The following is a 17,325-nucleotide window of genomic DNA, read 5'->3' as shown; positions in this document are numbered from 1 at the left end:
TTAGGTGATAATGATACATTTTATGCACTACATATTTGCAAAATGACTGTAAAATGAAAGCCAAACAAAATATTGAAGGACATCATGCAGCAATTCTGGAAGTCTTCTAAATGTTTTCCATATTGTATTTATTCTACCACTTAACTTCAGATTGTAAAGTATTTTATAACCTGCAAAGTTCAGATAAAAGGGATTAATAATAGTCATCTACATTTCTAGAGGCCTAGAAAAAGAGTTACTTTTGGGAAATAGTTAGGACACTATTTGCAAAATAGCAAAGAATTCTTTATGCTCTGGAAAATCTGCAACCTTTACCAGGTCATCCAGAGTATTCACAAAAATTGCATGTATGGCTGGATGTGAAGCCTGGTACACAAAAAGAAGTAGGACATGTTCCTCTGGGTTTATTCATTAAAGCCCCAAAGCACATCAGCCCTAGAGGGATGGTAACAGGGATACACTACACCTTCAAGATGGGATTGCCAAGGAAAATTTCAAGAGTTTACAACTGCAGTCAGCTAGTTTTGCCTCATGAAGCTATATTGTTGAGCATGAACAGATGAGTTCAATATACATCAGTCAATTCAGAAACACTGCCATAGGTAGCACTGCACCCCTAGAGAAGGTGGGGTGACAGTTTCTGTTCTACATTAGCATTACAGTAACCTCTGTAAACACAGTGGAGATTTATTCTATACAATGCTTCAGTTTACATTTAAATAATAGCATACTGCTGATACTGCATTCTTGTGGTTATAAGAATCCAATCATTTCTTCCTCATAACTCAGCTATTATATTACAAAAATCCAATAAAGTCGATTTAAAACTCGGATCACATATATATATTTATTTATTTAATTTCATGGTAGTGTTCTTATTTATAAGAAAAAGTCACAATGCAATTATGCCTCACTTGTGTGTTCAGGAGAGGACCTCTTAGCTACTTTGTAGTTTTGTAATTCTCTATTTGGAAAAGCTTAGAAGCTCAGCAAAGCTTCACTCAACACCAATGTTTTCCCCATAATTTACTTACAAAGTTGTTCCTAACTTTCTATTCTCAAATGTGCAGTACTCTTGCCTGTAAACGTGGGATTTGCCATATTTTAACTTAAGAAACAATCTGTATATGCACATTATTGGTGCTGCCAGCATAAACCAGGAGTGTACAGCAATTGCAGAAACCCTGGCAATCCTCATTTCTCAAGTAGCCTTGCACCCACCGTCATCCGGCAGCAGCTGTTCAGGTGCCAGTGCACCTGATACAAACCTGTTCAGCAGTCAGCTTTGCAGTGTATCCCATGCCCTGTTGTCCTAAAGGAGAGTTACACTCACATCTGTATCAGAAAGAGATCACTCTCCTGCCCTGCTAGTTGCTGGTCTGGAGGATGCACACAGCAGAACAGGGATCCAGCAAGTGCTTGCTGAGCAGCCAAAGCTTGAGGACACCTCTGCAGAGGAGTTTGGGAAAGACAATGAAACCCTATTACCAAACACTAAGAAATTACTTATCAAGTGGTAAAGATTACTATCACCATATTAAGAAATAACATATGATCATAGAAATTCTGTTGCCTCACAATTGTAATATTTTTGTGGGTGCAACCAAAGTTTGACTTAACAGCATGACTGCTTGGACAGAGATTTCACTAGGGATTTCACAACCCAAATAAATTCTGGAGAGGGATTTTCAGCCAGAGTTTAACTACTGGCTGCCACTATGTAATTTCTGCCCCAATGAAGAAACACGAGAGTATGGCCTACCACAAATAACTGTTTTTCTGCCAAACCTAATCTACATCATTTTTACACTTATTCCAGTATTTTATATCCCAGTCTCCCTTTTAAACCAAAACCTTGCCCTACAAAGTATTTTTATTCCTCTCAATAGCTTTATTTAGATCATCACATCTTTACTACAATGTAAAAGAAAGGTTTATGCATTGGCAGCAGGCGCATTGAGAACCCTAAAGTAGAGAACTACTGCTGATCAGCTGTGGGAAGGCACTGAAATAACATCAGTGACCTGCTATGAGAAGAAAGATGTGGCCACTCTTATGACAAATGAAAAAGCCTTTAATAGTTTAATTTTTTACATAAGTGAAACAGATTGATAGTGCCTCTCTCTCTGTGACACTGAAATTTTGCCTGTCACAATGAACGTTCATAGGAAAGAGCAATTTTTATCGGAAAAGGTACTCGCTCTGCTCTTCTGCTAAAGATTTTACAGTATTTGACATGCCAGTCACAATTTACAGGACTCCTGACAACATCATCCAAGAAATTACACATTGGTGTTGGTCTTTTTTAAAAATCAGGTCTTTAAAGTGTGACCCTTTGTTTCTAAACATAGGCTATCTGATGAGAAGTGAATACAGTTGTCAGCCGGTGGGACAAAACTTTTTAATGTCAAGAATACAAGAATCTCTGAAAGATCCACAGCCTATACTCATGGCTGTGTAATACGAGTGGGCAGCTTAAGTAATTTAGGAAGAAAAGCTTATTTCCTGACTGCACAGAACTTTGACTGTCAACTTATATGTAACAGTTATTGTTTTTTTCACTTCAAGGTGGGCAATAACATTTCCTTGTGCATTATATAAACCTAAAATGGAACATATTATTAAGGATTTGAGGTATCTAGCTCTTTTAGACTGCTTAAAAAAAATGAGTCAAAGACAGCTACTTGAAGTTATACAAGATCCCTTTAAGATATTTGTGGAACATTGTACATGAGAAAATACTCTTCTCTGCTTATTTTCCTAAATATCTCTTCTATGAACCATCCTTTTATAATAAATGTGCATGCTGATAAATCTTAAAAAAGAACTATAGAAATATTAATTATGTTGTGATTGTTTATCGTTTTTCCCATAATAACATCTTTTGTGTATTCTGTTCATTTTTGGGAAGGTCTTATGATCTAATCTCCAACCTATTTAAAAGAAAATGCTTTGTGTGCCATTTTGTACTCATGGTCATTTGGAGTTCTATTTCAGTTTCATTAATATTGATGGAACTTGTCTCTGCACTCATTCTCAGCAGATTCTTTGAAATTAATCTTCAGCATTTACTGTGATTTGCTTCTGTTTTCTGCTTCATCCTGGAATCCAGCTCTTCTCTAGTTAATTTTGTTTTCTTTATTTTTATCCACTTGCTGTGACGGTTCTACTACTTGTGCCACTGTGGTGTGTCAGTCCCTTTATGGGATCCCTGTTTCGTCTCTGCCTTTCACTGTGATTTTCCATCATTATAGGCCTCTTGAATAAAAATGTAGCCCTTGTTTCTGACAAAGTCCATGTTCCTTTTCTTTCTGTGTGATTTTCCATCATTATGGTTCTTAAATTTCTTGAATAATGATATATACTATGAACAAATGCATGAAGCAGTAATGGCTTCATCAGTGTTTTCTAAAATATATCTGCAGCTTTTAGAGCATTCAGTGCTACAGCAGAGTCTGTGCCATGTTTGCAAAAGCATGATTTTTAAAGTGTATTTTGTAGGCTATTGATGACTGTGCTGCTCTGCATTAAAAATTTGCCTTCTTCCAAACATTATTTACTTCTCAGGATAGTGGTTTCAAAAAGATAGTTGAGGAATAGGTATTAGCATTGAACATCTTTGTTTAAAATGGTAAAAACATAAACCCTTTGTGACATTTACAGTAATACCACTATGTTACGGGACTAACAGAATTCTTGTTAGGAGTTTTATATGAAGGATTATGAACAGATGTCAGAGTTCTTACTAAATCAAATCAACATTTTTATTTGAATTAGCATATCTTAATAAACAAATAATCAGAATAAATGTTTTAAAAGTATATCTGCAAAAATGTGATAAAAGTTGTACTTCAGTACTAATTAGTTACATTAGTTATATCAAATCCATGATGAAAAGTGTAAAGACATTTAAACATCAGTTCACCAATTTGAACAATGGAAATCTTTAATATGCCATAATGTAAATTGGAGTAAAAATAGGAATCAAAATATTCTAAAATATTTCCTACCTTATTTGATAGTAGTGGCAGAGTAACAGTCCACAAAGTGCTTTAGTGGTTTTAAAAGGGGGAAAAATATTAATTACAAAACACTAACCAAGTATGTCAGTGATTTCAGCATTACTTTTTTTTTTTTTTTTTTAATTAACATACTCTGTAAAACTATATCCATTAGTGTTTCATTTTGGATAACAGATGGAAGTCTTGAAGGTCGTAAGGATCTGGAGAGGCTTGCAAAAGTAGACCATCAATTCCAAAAACATTTATAAAGGTATTTACAATTGGCTACAGTCTCTCCCACCAAAATAAATGTGTCTTGTGGTATTAATTAGAGGAAATCTGGTTCCTATGTGTCCTGCTTCCTTCCATTTGAAACACAAGTATCGAAATTCCTTGAAGTTCTTCTCTAAGGAAGCCAAGTGAGAAATGTGCCTGTTGGTGGCTCCAGCTAACCGCCCAGGGGCTGGAAACACTGTCCCCTTCTCACCAGGGCAGCTGGTGGCCTGGAGCAGGTGAGCCACCCACAGAACTCCAACCAGGCACAAAGGGGGACAGCAAGACCAGTGGGAACTACTTCCCCATAATACCTGAGCAAAAACAGCAAAGCAGGTTTGGCAGTGGCAACCAAGATTAGCCAGAAATCATTCACTGCCAGAAAAATCAGTAGTGACAAAACAGGTGTGTGGTCAAGCCAGGTAGCCAAGTGACAACAGACTGGAGATCAGACCAGAGATCAGACCTGTGATCTTCACAGGTCACAGAACCAGGAGCTGGCACACCTGCAACCTCACATCTGAGTGTGAACATACCTCTCAACAGACAAGAAGCCCCCAGTGGGAATGTCCCACAGGCCTATTTCACAGCACCTGATCCCAGGTGACAGTCTTGCCCCGAGCACAGGCAGCCAAGCTCCTCAACAGGTGGACAAAGGTTGTCATGACATAAGTGACCCCTTATGCTTCACTCAGGGTCCTGACTCAAGCAGCTTTCAATAACTGGCACTCCTTACCTTGGTGCCTTGATACAACTGAGAATGTTTGTATGTCCCTCTCAGTTTATCTTCCGAAGAATCAATAACTGTTTAATAATGTTTGTATTAATGATTTCTTCTTACTCCATTTCCTTACAGTGTGAGCATAGTTCTTACCGGTGACAGCTATTTAGCTGCGATGTTGGTTCAGTGAAAAGCCTTGGGAAGATCGCTAATTTATGATATGTATCTGCCAAATGATGATCCCACTTCAATTTTCTTCCCTCACAGTGTTTTGTATATTGGAATGCGTAGGTAGGTGGCCAAGTATGAATAGCTGTGTTATGTTAGTTCAGTAACAATGAAGTGTCAGTATTTTTGGCAAATGTTAATGTGTAACCGGTGTATGGCCTCTCAGATGCATCTGAAACATTTACAGACTCTTGAAAAGAAATCTGTAGTCACTCACAGAGCTGTCTCCAGACATTCTAATGAGAATATGAGATTGTTTTGCAGGACAAAATGGGAGAGGACTTAATAGAATCAGTCACAGTTTTAGTGGTGCCTCTGCTTCAATAACCAATTCGTATCAATTTATACCCAATTTTCTTAAGTAGATGGTTGAGAAAAATACTACTTTTTTTTGTCTTTCAGGTAAAAGGTACTACTCTTTTCATTTTATCTGGGGTAAGTTATGAAGTGATTTCCCAAATGCAAGTTTCAGTCTATCATTAAATACTAACTTGAATGATTCTGATTGAATGATTGCTTCTCTTTTCTTAACTCTTAGACTGGAAACTTACTTGCCTTCTCTGAATCTGCAATTCCAGTCCTCATCTTTCTTTGTTTCAGAGTAGTACTAGGACAAAGAGTATGTCCTGATCAGCCTTAATTCCTATTACAGAGAACAAAAGTTATAAATTGTTTCAATGTATCCAAGTTGTTTTCCCTAATTCAGCAGACTCCAGATGACATTCTTAATTTTACTATGCAAAGAGACAAACCATGTCTTGTTCTCAAAGCAAAAGAAGGATTAAAATACACAAATTCACACTGCAAAAACTAAGCTAAAAATGAAGAAAATACACTTCAAAACAAAAATAGGGGCTCACATATTAATTTTGCATGTTTCACTGAAAAAAAATCTAGATGACTTCACAGATGAATCTGAGATAAAGTTAGCCATTTTCACTGCAATTATCTGTGTTACTTCTTATGTTAGCTAATGTTTTATTCATGATCCCAGCAGAAACATGGGCTACTTTTAAAGACATTCAACAATCAAGGGAAGATTCTGAAGCACTGAAAGTCCACCCAACACAAACCTCAACACACTTACCAACTCAGATTTCCTCATAGGAAAATAGTAATCATACTTTGCCTGTATCTTCTGTATATTTTTGAGTTATTCATGTGTGGCAACACAGGAAACATCCTATCAGTTCACTTTCAGCCTCATGGGTCAGGTATTCAAGGGAATTGACAACAGCAGCAGCATCATTTGAGAACTCACCTATCTGCAGGGCAGGGTAAGAACTCCTATTGATTCAGGTGATTTCAAGTCTCTCCTGTTATTTCTTCTGTAATTTCTGGGGGGTTTTTGTTCAGTGCTTGGTGCCTCGCTGGATTTCAATGAGACTGAAATACCATTTGCCTCAGGAGTCTTTCAAGCTTAAGATTCCCACTTCTCTGGAGAGGTATACTGTGAAGCACAAAATGCCTAAGAACAGCATTCAGTCAGGAAAGAGATGACGGTCACCAGTGCGAGTATTCACCTCACTGCTGTGATAACACAGGGGGTAAATGACACCCACAGAAATGAAGCTATGTCTGCTGTTAGACTGACAGCTGTGCTAGCCACAAAACTACCTTTAATAGACATATTAATTAAAAAGAACATGTTGTTTGTAATATACACAAATCCCAGCTACCTTCCTGTTCTGTACCTGAAAGTATGAACAGCAGAGTAATCACGATACACTATCCACTTCCTAAAACTAGAAGAGGAATAAGGCAATTAAAAACATGACTGGTCTCTTATCCAGACTTATTACACTTAGTACCTGCTTGAATGCCTTCTGCCCAGCTGAGGAACATCAAGTTGTCTTAGAAACACCCAAGTGAAGTCTTTCAGGAAACAAAGCTCAAGAGATCTTTGGCCTAGAAAAGAAAATCAAGGAAGCTTCTCTAGTGTTTCAGGAAGCTACAAAATTAATGAAAACCATTAATTGTGAAAGTGATGTTCTGTGGATGAACCTAGTTTTTCAGAAAATTTCCGGAGATTCTTTTAGAAATAACCAGCAGTCTGTGAATCACAAATGGTGCCTGGGACACACTATGTCCAAGAGTATAAAGTGAATAAATGCAATCATTATATTTATCAAATATTTTCTGGCTGGACTTTTTTCTTACTTCAGAGGTCAGTTTCACATAAATACTTTCTAGTGCACAACATAGTATTATATGTAATGCACACAGTTTATAAATTAATTTCAAAAGTAGTTTTACTTCTTTCACTTTCTCTGCTTTAAATTGAATATATATATATGCAGTCCATATTCAACTATCACAGAATTCAAAAATCCCCCTGAATTGTGACTGCAACTTGAAAATAATAAGAACATGTAGCATTTTGAAGGAGGGAAGAAAGGTAAACCGATTACTTAATTTTTGATTTTTGATATCTCTAAGGAAATTTGATAGCTCCTCTTTAAAAATTTCTGCCTTCAATGAATTTGTAAATATGCCTGGCTGCAGCTACAAGTGGGATGCAGAAGCTGCAGGATACCGAAGCCACTCCCATAACATTTAAGCGAGGGTGTACATCAAACCAGGAGATTTATAGTAATCCCCTGCTATTAGACACACTTTTCTTGAAAGTGTGAGTTCCCCTATTAGCTACTCAGCAGGGGACTCCATTTACCCTGCAAGTGGTCTGAGGCATGCAAAATGTTTAAATTTTGAGAGAATCACAAGCGGCAATATCTCCAGAGTACAAAACATGACCTATTTTTTTAATTGCTCACAAAACAAGACACGTCCAAAGTGACATGGATACAAATGACTTAACTTGAACTTGCCTAGAGCCAGCTCTCTAACTCACACACCGTGAGGATTTGGTTGTGAAGCCTCATCAACAAACCATCAGGTGAAAAACCGATGCCTCAGTATCTCAGAGACCAGTCTTTCTGGAAAGATGAAATTGGAACAGCAAGGGTGCCTCAGACTTTGATTAGCCTTCCCATACATGACAAAGAACTCAGTACTAAAAAGCATTTTGTCAGAAACTTCACTACAGCAGTTTTAAATTTCTGTAATTCTCGGAGACTGCATGAGTTAAGCACTTTGAAAATATTTGATATTTTAATGTTTTTAGGGTTTTCCTCCTTTTTCAGCATGTACCTTTCAGCATTATTGACTAAAGAAATACCAGCCTACTTAGTTTTGAAATTTGAAATTGCAATAGACAGTGAGCTGTGGTAGGTATGTACATCAACAGATTGGAAATTCACCTACAGAAACTATCTAGGAAAAAAACCCCCAAAACTAACTAAAATGTATTTGTGCTTAAGAATTTTGAGAGACTACCTTCTGTTTATTTGAGATTAAAGATGGTAATCTACAATCTCAAAATCTTTAGGATTAATCCATTAATCCTAATCTCACAAAGATTTGTCATATTCCTGTTTATTAAAATGTTCTTTCAAATTTTTTATTAAATTATATCTATGGTGGGGTGAATGAACACTAAAAAAGAAGTTCTGTAATGATTCTGAAGTTGGATTCCAGTCATTAGATAATAATTTGGCTGTAAAACTCTTACTTACTATTTACATTTTACTTTTGTAACATTTAGCTTCAACTCTTCTGAAAGATATTAAATTGAGACTATTTTTAATGTTAATTCCAACAACTGCAAAATAATTCTTGAGATTTAGTAATACCAATCCACAATTAAACAATCTGTAAATATAAGCTAGACATAACTAGTAGGGCTTGCTGAATGAGCTCTTTTATTCACATTTTTAAAATTCATGCCTACATTGATCTGAAAACAGAATAACTTTAATTTCATTGTCCATTTTACATAGTGCACTGCTGAAAGCAAATTCATATTGCAATATGAAAGCACTTTCATATTGCAATTATTAGTGATATTTCCATCACTAATAGAGACCTGCATTTGGAAGTATTTTCCTCAAACTGATAGATCAAATGCAAAACTGCTCAGAAATGTAGGTTATTAATCTTTTCCACTGTACATCTCTACAGCTACCCACTACTTCCAACAATTAAAAATAACAAAGAAATATTTGCATCAGTAAGAATTACAGGTAGAGCTCATCTTCCAACAGTGTTATGTCTGGACAGGTGCAGCATTGCAATGGCATGATAAATGGCAACTTGCATATTCTGATATTAATGTATTCACATCAAGTAGTTAACTATTTTGTATTTTGTATTTTGCTCCTGTTATTTTTTTTTTATTTTTTTAAATCAATGCTTTTAGCTTTTTTGAAATCCCTTTTGGGTTACCCTAAAATACAGATTACAGCTACAAATTTTTTTCTGGTTTAGAATTTAAAAAGTATATATGCAAATGGGGTATAGATGCCAGAGTTGGGTTTTCTACTTTTCATTTATTAAAATAAAAACTCATATGCAAACATCAGATAATATACACAGCTAATATGTAATTACTATGGGATTAGATGCGATCCTAATCTAGTGGTAATGAGGGTATAAATGAGGTGGGATTTTTAAATTAACCCCTCAGTGTAGGCCAGTAGAGCATATCTAAACATTAGTTAAAGTCCTGTCATTGCAAAGACTCCAGATACAGTAGTATTTGCTTCCTTAGACAGAGTAAAACTTCTTTTGGCAGAGTACTCTTTTATGAGAAAAGTTTCAACACTGAGAAGAGCATGAAACTCTACAGGAATTTAACTACAGTGAAATGTACTGAGGCCTTAGAACTGATTGCAGTGTGAGCATTGCTCTTCAAGACTGTTATACTCATCTAGATTTCCTAAATTATTCACATATTACTATTTTAAGAAATTAGGCTAATATTCCCAAACTGTTGTCTGTTGACAAGTCAATGTTAACCAAATCCAGGGTTCTGCAGAGTATATACACATAAAAAAAAGCAACAGTAACCCAAACTCCCTATTCTGCTGAAGCAGCATCCTCTTCAACCATGAATTCAGAGGAAAAGTTCTGGCACAAGTAGAGACAACAGTATAATATATTCCTAAACAACAGTTTAATTGGCTCTGTATAACTATTTCCCTCCTGCTCAGATATTGGTATGCCCCCATTCCTATTCTCCTAACCATGTGGAACACATAGTCTTCTGCCACATGTTAGATTTCAAACTTTATATTATTTAAATACCGTGACACTGTATGTTATTAATCAAAATCTCAATATTTTGGAGCTGTTTGTTAAACAATTTTCTAGCATCAAAACCTTACAAAATCACAATCTGAGGCACTCAGCTGCCTTGAAGATCTCTTCAGAGAACACTTCAAAGAGGAAGTTTTTGTAGAGGTCACTTAACTATATTCAACCCTATAAATACAAAGAAACATTTTTTGTTTTAAAAATTGGAGAAAAAATGTTATGTAATTGTTTTAAATGGTTGGACTATTTAAAAAGTCATGTTAAAATAGTTACATTCCATGATGAGACTTGTCTTATAACTTCTGACATGCATAAGCTATAAAGCATGCCTATTATTCATTTCAGGAATAGTTTTAGATACCTACACTGAATTAAACTATCACAGCTGATGTAATTATTGAGCAAGATTATAGACCATGCTCAGAAGTTCAAATAGTGCCCATTTCCAAAGTCCTCTCAGTAGTTATGAGTTCAAGAGCAACCTACCATGACTGCTCACACTCCTGGAGCAGGGTATAAAAGCTCTTTCTGTTTAAAGCTTGTCTTCTTGATCCTAGTTACTCCGAGTGGTGTGAATGCAAGAGATTTTTTTTGTTAACTAATTTACTGCATCTCATTAACACTTGTTACATGCACTTACAACCAATACGGAGCATGCAGTACTTGTCACTCGACTTCAAAACTTCAGATTTGTTGCCCGCATGAAATGATCTCAGGTTTAGTAACCTCACTTCATCAAAGCAAATAGAATGGACAGTGTGTGGATGAACATTCTTAACATTATCAGTCAAATTGCAGACATCTATAGTACCACTTTCACCTTTTTATGTTAAATCATGAGTGATCAAAATGTCTTAGTTAAACCTGGCACAGCTCTGTTGCTAAACCAGAAACTACAGCAGACAGACCAATGCTGGACTTGTTGCATTCTTAAAACTGGAACTAGCATTCTTAAAAGTGGAAATACATCCAAGTGCGTATGTTTTTAAATACACAGAAATATAGGGGGAAACAATTTACTTAAAAAACATTTTCAGCTACACATTGGGAAAGAAAAATCTGAATTTCACCCTATCTATTCAGAATTTGAAACAGAGCAACAGGATTTGTGATGTTATTTTCAACACTGCTGTCTTCAGGTTCACCGAAATGTTTTATACCTTCACAAATAAACAGAAGATCTGATGTTCTGGCAGTAGTCTCATTGAAGCCTTATGACCAGATAACCACTTTGTTTTGTAGTGTCACTTACAGTTGTACAGATATGGAATGCCCTCTCTGGAATTAACTTAAACTACTCTTGTGAATGTAGATTTACATAAAAGAGTATGGAAATTAAAGTACACTGTTTAGCAACACTGTTTTAAGATTTTTCAATATTATTTTTAGGTAGTACAAAGAAAACATGGGCACACACATGTGCACATATTGGGATGTACACAGTAACACACCTTCCTCTGCAAAAGTAGCATGCCCTATGGGCTGGCTAGCTGCTACTCATTCTGATCCAGGTCATTAACACAGAAATAACATATAGCAATATTTTCTTCTCCTCTAAGAAATTTTATATAGCATTCAAGTATTTCATGGAACCTTCTCTTATTCTGCATTAAATGCTTAAAAAAATTCAAACAACTTACACTAAAATATGGTCCTAGCTGATTATAGAATGAAAAACCTGATTATAAAATAAGCCTTGCAAAAATAAATAGTTGGGTCTCTGTTTCCAGAAACAAGATGGTATTAGCAGACAAATTATTAAATATAATAATCTGGACATGTTTGCCACATTGAAGAGTGTGGAGGGGCTAGAAAAGCAATTATTTCTTAGTCATGCAAATTACTCGAATCCAAAATAAAATTGCTAGTGTTGCTGGGGCAGCATCAATGTTTAAAGCGGATTCCTTTTCTTTCACTTTTTCCAATTGTTTTTACTTTTGTTTGATAGAGATAAACCACTTTCATCTACAGCATTTACATTAAGAATCTAGTAAAATATGTGCTACAGAATCAGAGAAAAACACTGGGCTCCTAAAGGACTTTTACCTTCTTTCTCCCTCCTTCCCATTATTATTTTCTTTTTTTTGTTGTTGTATGTATGGCTCCAAGGTCTGTCTCTTGGTGCTTGGGACACTATTGCTACGTTAAAGGAGAATCTTTACAGTGCAGTCTGAGATAGCTTTTCAGGGGTGGGTCACATTCTGCTGACAGGTATCACACACCTTGTCTCCTAGCAAATGATCAGCTTGGAATCTCATCCTAACTGATATGTGCTCTTTGGGGATGGATGAAAAAACACAACGTGTTCTACAAAGCTCAAATTTGCCTTATCAAACAAAACATCTGCTAGATGTGCGAGTGACTTGTGACAGCAGGAGACATCAGCACTGGCCTCCCCAACAGAAGACAGTGCTATTAATGGAAGCTATTATGGAAGAATTCTGGCAAGATTTTTTTTTTCCCAACAGCTAAAAAAAATTTAAAGAAAAAAAATGTTGTTATGGTAACAGCTATTTGAAAAATACTGTAACAATAGGCAATTTAACATCAAACTACCAAGCTGCTAGTTTGACTATTTGGTTTTCTTTTTAAGCAGTTTATTTACAGAGATCCCCTCCCTCTCCATTATGCAGTTACAATTGTGAGTGTGCAGACACTCACACTTGCAAGTAAGGTAAGGCACCATCTGCAAATAATTAGTGTTTGTAAAATTTTGGTCTTGGAGCTGCAAAATTCCAGATACTGCAGGGTTTTGCACACCATTAGAACATTCAGTGTTATATGGGCTCAGTCCATCCCTAATATGGCAATAAACCACATTTTGTAGCATCTCCAGTACATACTTTGGGCACAAAGAATTGTTCCTGCGCTCCTGTTGCTTCATGGAATGTAGCTAGTCAGTTTGTGGGTACCACAGCTACTTCCTGGAAAAATGCAGTATTGCATCTCTGTGTTCTGGATATCAGCACTCCCCACACTGCTGGGAAAAGAGGGTTTCAAAACAGTCTGGGGAGGTAAAGCATTACGAAACTTATCTTTCCAAAGCCTGCAATTGTATTTTACACTTCACACCTTTTTAGAAAATTTCCTCTGAACAAGCACGAGTTTCTATGTGCACTAACTTCAACATCTTACTTTGAATAGGAGCATGTAATTCTCACTCAGATAAAGTCTCTTTTGAAGTTAGTACATAATACCTTGGGTACTGGCTGAAAGGTCTGGCTTCATGACTTTACATCCTGATGTATGTACAGTGATAATAGGCAAGAGCTGGAGGACACTGCCTACTCTTCCTCCTAGAGCTGCACTTTCAGCCAGGATGCTTACAAAAAAACAGACAAACAGGACACATTTTTGTACATGTTGCAGGTGAACAAACCTGGGAGCTTTGCTAAATTTCCTCCAAAATACATCACAGAGGATCAAGTTACACTATGTTTAGTACTGTGTGGAAATTGTCAACATCCTATCTCTTAATTACGGAGAAGAGGTTTTAGAAATGTGAAACTTGCATTTTGTTTCCCTGCTTTCAATCCCTCTGAGGTGTATAATGATCTGCCCTTACAGAGAATCACATTTCAATTAGAGTAACTAGCATGTTTTATCTAAAAAGATTACAAATAGAGGGGTGTGATTATATAGATTTTGGCTTCTATTTTTTTTTTCCTGTAACTGTGAATTTTGCCATCATGTTGTTTTCTAAATAGACAAATATTTTTATTGTCAATATAAGAATTTAGTTATGTTGATGTCCAGTAAAAGCCATGAGAACTATTAGATAACAAAAATCCACTACAGCTTATTTTGCATCGTTTTGCAAAAGAGAAAGTGACTTATTTGTTCTCAGTGACAATCCAAATTCAGTAACAATGCGCTCTATAGGTCCTAGGGACACTCCTCTGCATATATGGGAATGCATTTGGAAACTGAGTGCAAGTTGTCGTATTTTCTAACCTCCCCCGCAAAATCCCCTGAGCATTTCAGACATTCCACTCAAAATGATTTTTTAATGTGGGACCTACTTACCACATTTGTTTTACATTATAAAATGCAGTATAGGTTGTTTACATATGGAAAAGTCAGTGGGGAGAGATTTCTGTAACTGTTCAGAAAGAAAGATTGCAACATTACTGCAACAAGGACAATTATGGACAGACACAGGTAATAGCTGTTTAGAAAATGTTAGGAGCATTATTGTGGATAATAGACATTCTTTTCTTAGCTGTGCCCTCGCCCAAGTTTAATTTTCCATTGGTGGTGTCCACCTAGATTGTTTAAGACAGCTGTAGTCTTCTCATTTACATTAAGGTAACAAGAAGCTGACTGCTGAGTTGTCCCAGGTGGAGTTCATCTGTACAAAGGTCTGAAACTATGAGGGAATACCTAAAATGTCAGATACGTCCAGTATCTAGTGCTGCAGCAAATTATCACCTCTATCAGGTCACAAAGGTCAAAATAATTTCCAGCTCTATTTTTCTAAAAGCCATTTTCATTTAATCTGTCCTTTACAAATGGTAAATTTAATGAGAACTTTAGGAATAATTCAAACTAAAATTAAGAAAAAATACCTTGATATATACATGTTCAATTCAAATATATTTTAGTAAGCAACAACGTGGCCACTATTAAACTAGTTCTCAAATACTATTGAAATAATAAGTATGCTCGCAAAGGAAACCTGCTTTCTTTTAAAGTGACTGCATGCATTATTCCAGCTTCTTCTGATAATAGCACATTTAATACCGAGGCTAAGATGCAATCAATCTTTTTTGTTGGGAGAAGGTGTTATATTGTACCCGTATGCTTATACCCACCTAGGAGTTCCAATCCACTAAATGAATCCAGCCTGAAGTTCAGGAGGACTGCTGCTGGCTTGGCCTCCACTGTGTTCTTCTTGCCAGCATTGCAGAGCAGTGGGGAGAAAATCAGGTGAGACAGGGAGCAGGGGAAAGGAAGAGCTCTGTCTCTAAACAGACACTGAATTAGACTGGAGTGAATAGCTGACGTCCTCTGTAATTATACACACATTGAACCCTTTATAGTTGACTTAAGTTACTTCAAACTGCATTGGTCTGGTCCTCCATACTGATTAAAAGCAGCATCTATTTACCTTAACAATAAATGTGGAGATTAGTAAAAATTCACTTGATCACAATAAGAAGACAGATAATTAAAGGGCAATGCAAGCCAGATTGGAATGTAAGGGCCTGAAACAGCATATTAGGAAGCATAGGCTGCTTTTGTATATGAGTAGTTAAGAACTGCAGAAATCCCTTAAAGTAGACTGTTTTTGTAGCAATACTTAAAGTAAAGGAAGGCCAAGACATGTCCTGAGGAGATTGGCCCAGTAGCTCTCCTGGGCAAAGTGACAAATACAAAGCTTTGGGAAGGGAAAAAGACTTTAAAGCACAATGTGACTAAATGGACAATTTCTACAAAATCTTTGACAGAGGCCTCCAGATCTTTTATTCTTCTTTGATGCCTCCTCCATGATAAAGAGCAAGTTTAAGTTGAGCAGGACACACTGCTGATTCTATGGGTAAAGCACTCGATAGTGTAGGGTCTACAAGAAAGGGAAGAAGTGGATTTAGTGTGTGACAGACTCAACAGAAATGCTCTTCTCTCAACATAAACGTTCTTCTCAATGTGGGCTTTCCTTTGGGGCAGGGGGAGGACTGCTCTTATTCCTACTGCAGCTATCATTTGGTTTTACATGGTACACCTTGTGTTTTACCCTGCTAGCAAGAAAGAAAGAAGCTGATAACTAAATAAGTGAATAGTATTGACCCCATATGGACAACTTGGAAAATCAGGAATGGCTGTATCCATGTTTTGTAGCAAAAGAGTCTTATGTCTTGACAGAACTTGACACTCATTCCTTGTTTCTTTTCTTTGTACCGATACTGAGGAGCTCTGTGCTTACCTCCTTGTAGAAAATTACGGGATAAAACAGTGACTTTTGACAAGCATTGCAGCAATTTCCAGAGAGCAGATTGTTACTGAAACACAAATAATAATTGGAATCTTAAATTAATAACATTCTCGTATGATAGTCCAAAATAAATTTCCAGCTAACAAAGACTTACAGATGTTTTGGCTTTTTTTTAACAAACAATGTCACCAGTTACACTGGTCCTATTAAAGTCACTTTTTAAAGAATGGCTTAGTTAGTTCACATGTGTGGGGTTTTGTTTCTCAGCAGTTTTAATTTGAAGCATTTCAGAACTGTTTAACACCAAGCCAAAGATTCATTCAGTAACTTAGTACGTGCAGAGACTAATTTTGGAGTGCTAAGTATCAAGGTAAATAAGATTAGCAAAAAGGTAAGAAAAATGCAAGAAACAGGGGGCATCAGTTCAATGAATGGTAAATCATGGTCCTATTCCTTCCTTCTGAACTGAATCTCTGTCCCTCTAATAAATTGGTGGCAAGGGCAAAGTCACCAGTCTCTCCCAACCCTTCACTCTGGGGTTGCCAGGAGCTAGGAGGAATTTTCCAGGTGTGAGAGTTTCCCTGGGTCTTCTGAAAGGAGGCAAATAAAGACAGACCTGAGGCCTACAGAATAGCAGCTCTGGCTTTCATAGAAGCTGATATTTTGTAGTTTCTTAGTTGTAGAATGGTTAGAATAATCACCTATGGGGAAAAAGACTTCACCTATCCTTGTCCCTCCATCAACAGGCACATCCCAGCCTGCTTTCCACTCCTTAGCTATCTTGGAACTTCCAAGGATCATGGTTCTGTGTCCACACTGTCATTAAAAGGCTACAATAATCTAACCAAACACTTCGTTGAACACATGTGTAAGCTACAGCTTTCCTCTTTGTGTTGCATCTGCACAGTAGATTAGTGTCCTCTTTAGGAAGCAGTCAGGGATCTCTTTGTTTCCTTCTTTCATGTACAAGGTGCATTAATCCATTTGGAAACCTGCAAAATCTACCCCTCCCTTCC

At 36.6% G+C, this 17,325-nt stretch overlaps 1 long non-coding RNA gene across 1 annotated transcript; it reads right to left on the bottom strand.

Annotated features, from left to right (window-relative positions):
- Positions 1 to 1,736: 1,736 nt before the first annotated feature.
- LOC117244737 lies at positions 1,737 to 16,375 on the bottom strand. Its single transcript, XR_004498368.1, has 5 exons — positions 16,301 to 16,375; positions 15,192 to 15,267; positions 7,035 to 7,131; positions 6,485 to 6,673; positions 1,737 to 5,866 (listed from the first exon to the last, which is right to left on the bottom strand). It is a non-coding gene; the product is annotated as an uncharacterized LOC117244737 (long non-coding RNA).
- Between the last annotated feature and the right edge of the window lie 950 nt (positions 16,376 to 17,325).

The sequence above is a fragment of the Parus major genome, chromosome 7 (genome assembly GCF_001522545.3).
Source record: "Parus major isolate Abel chromosome 7, Parus_major1.1, whole genome shotgun sequence".
NCBI classification, from domain to species: Eukaryota; Metazoa; Chordata; class Aves; order Passeriformes; family Paridae; genus Parus; species Parus major.
This window is presented reverse-complemented; position numbering and strand designations above follow the sequence as displayed.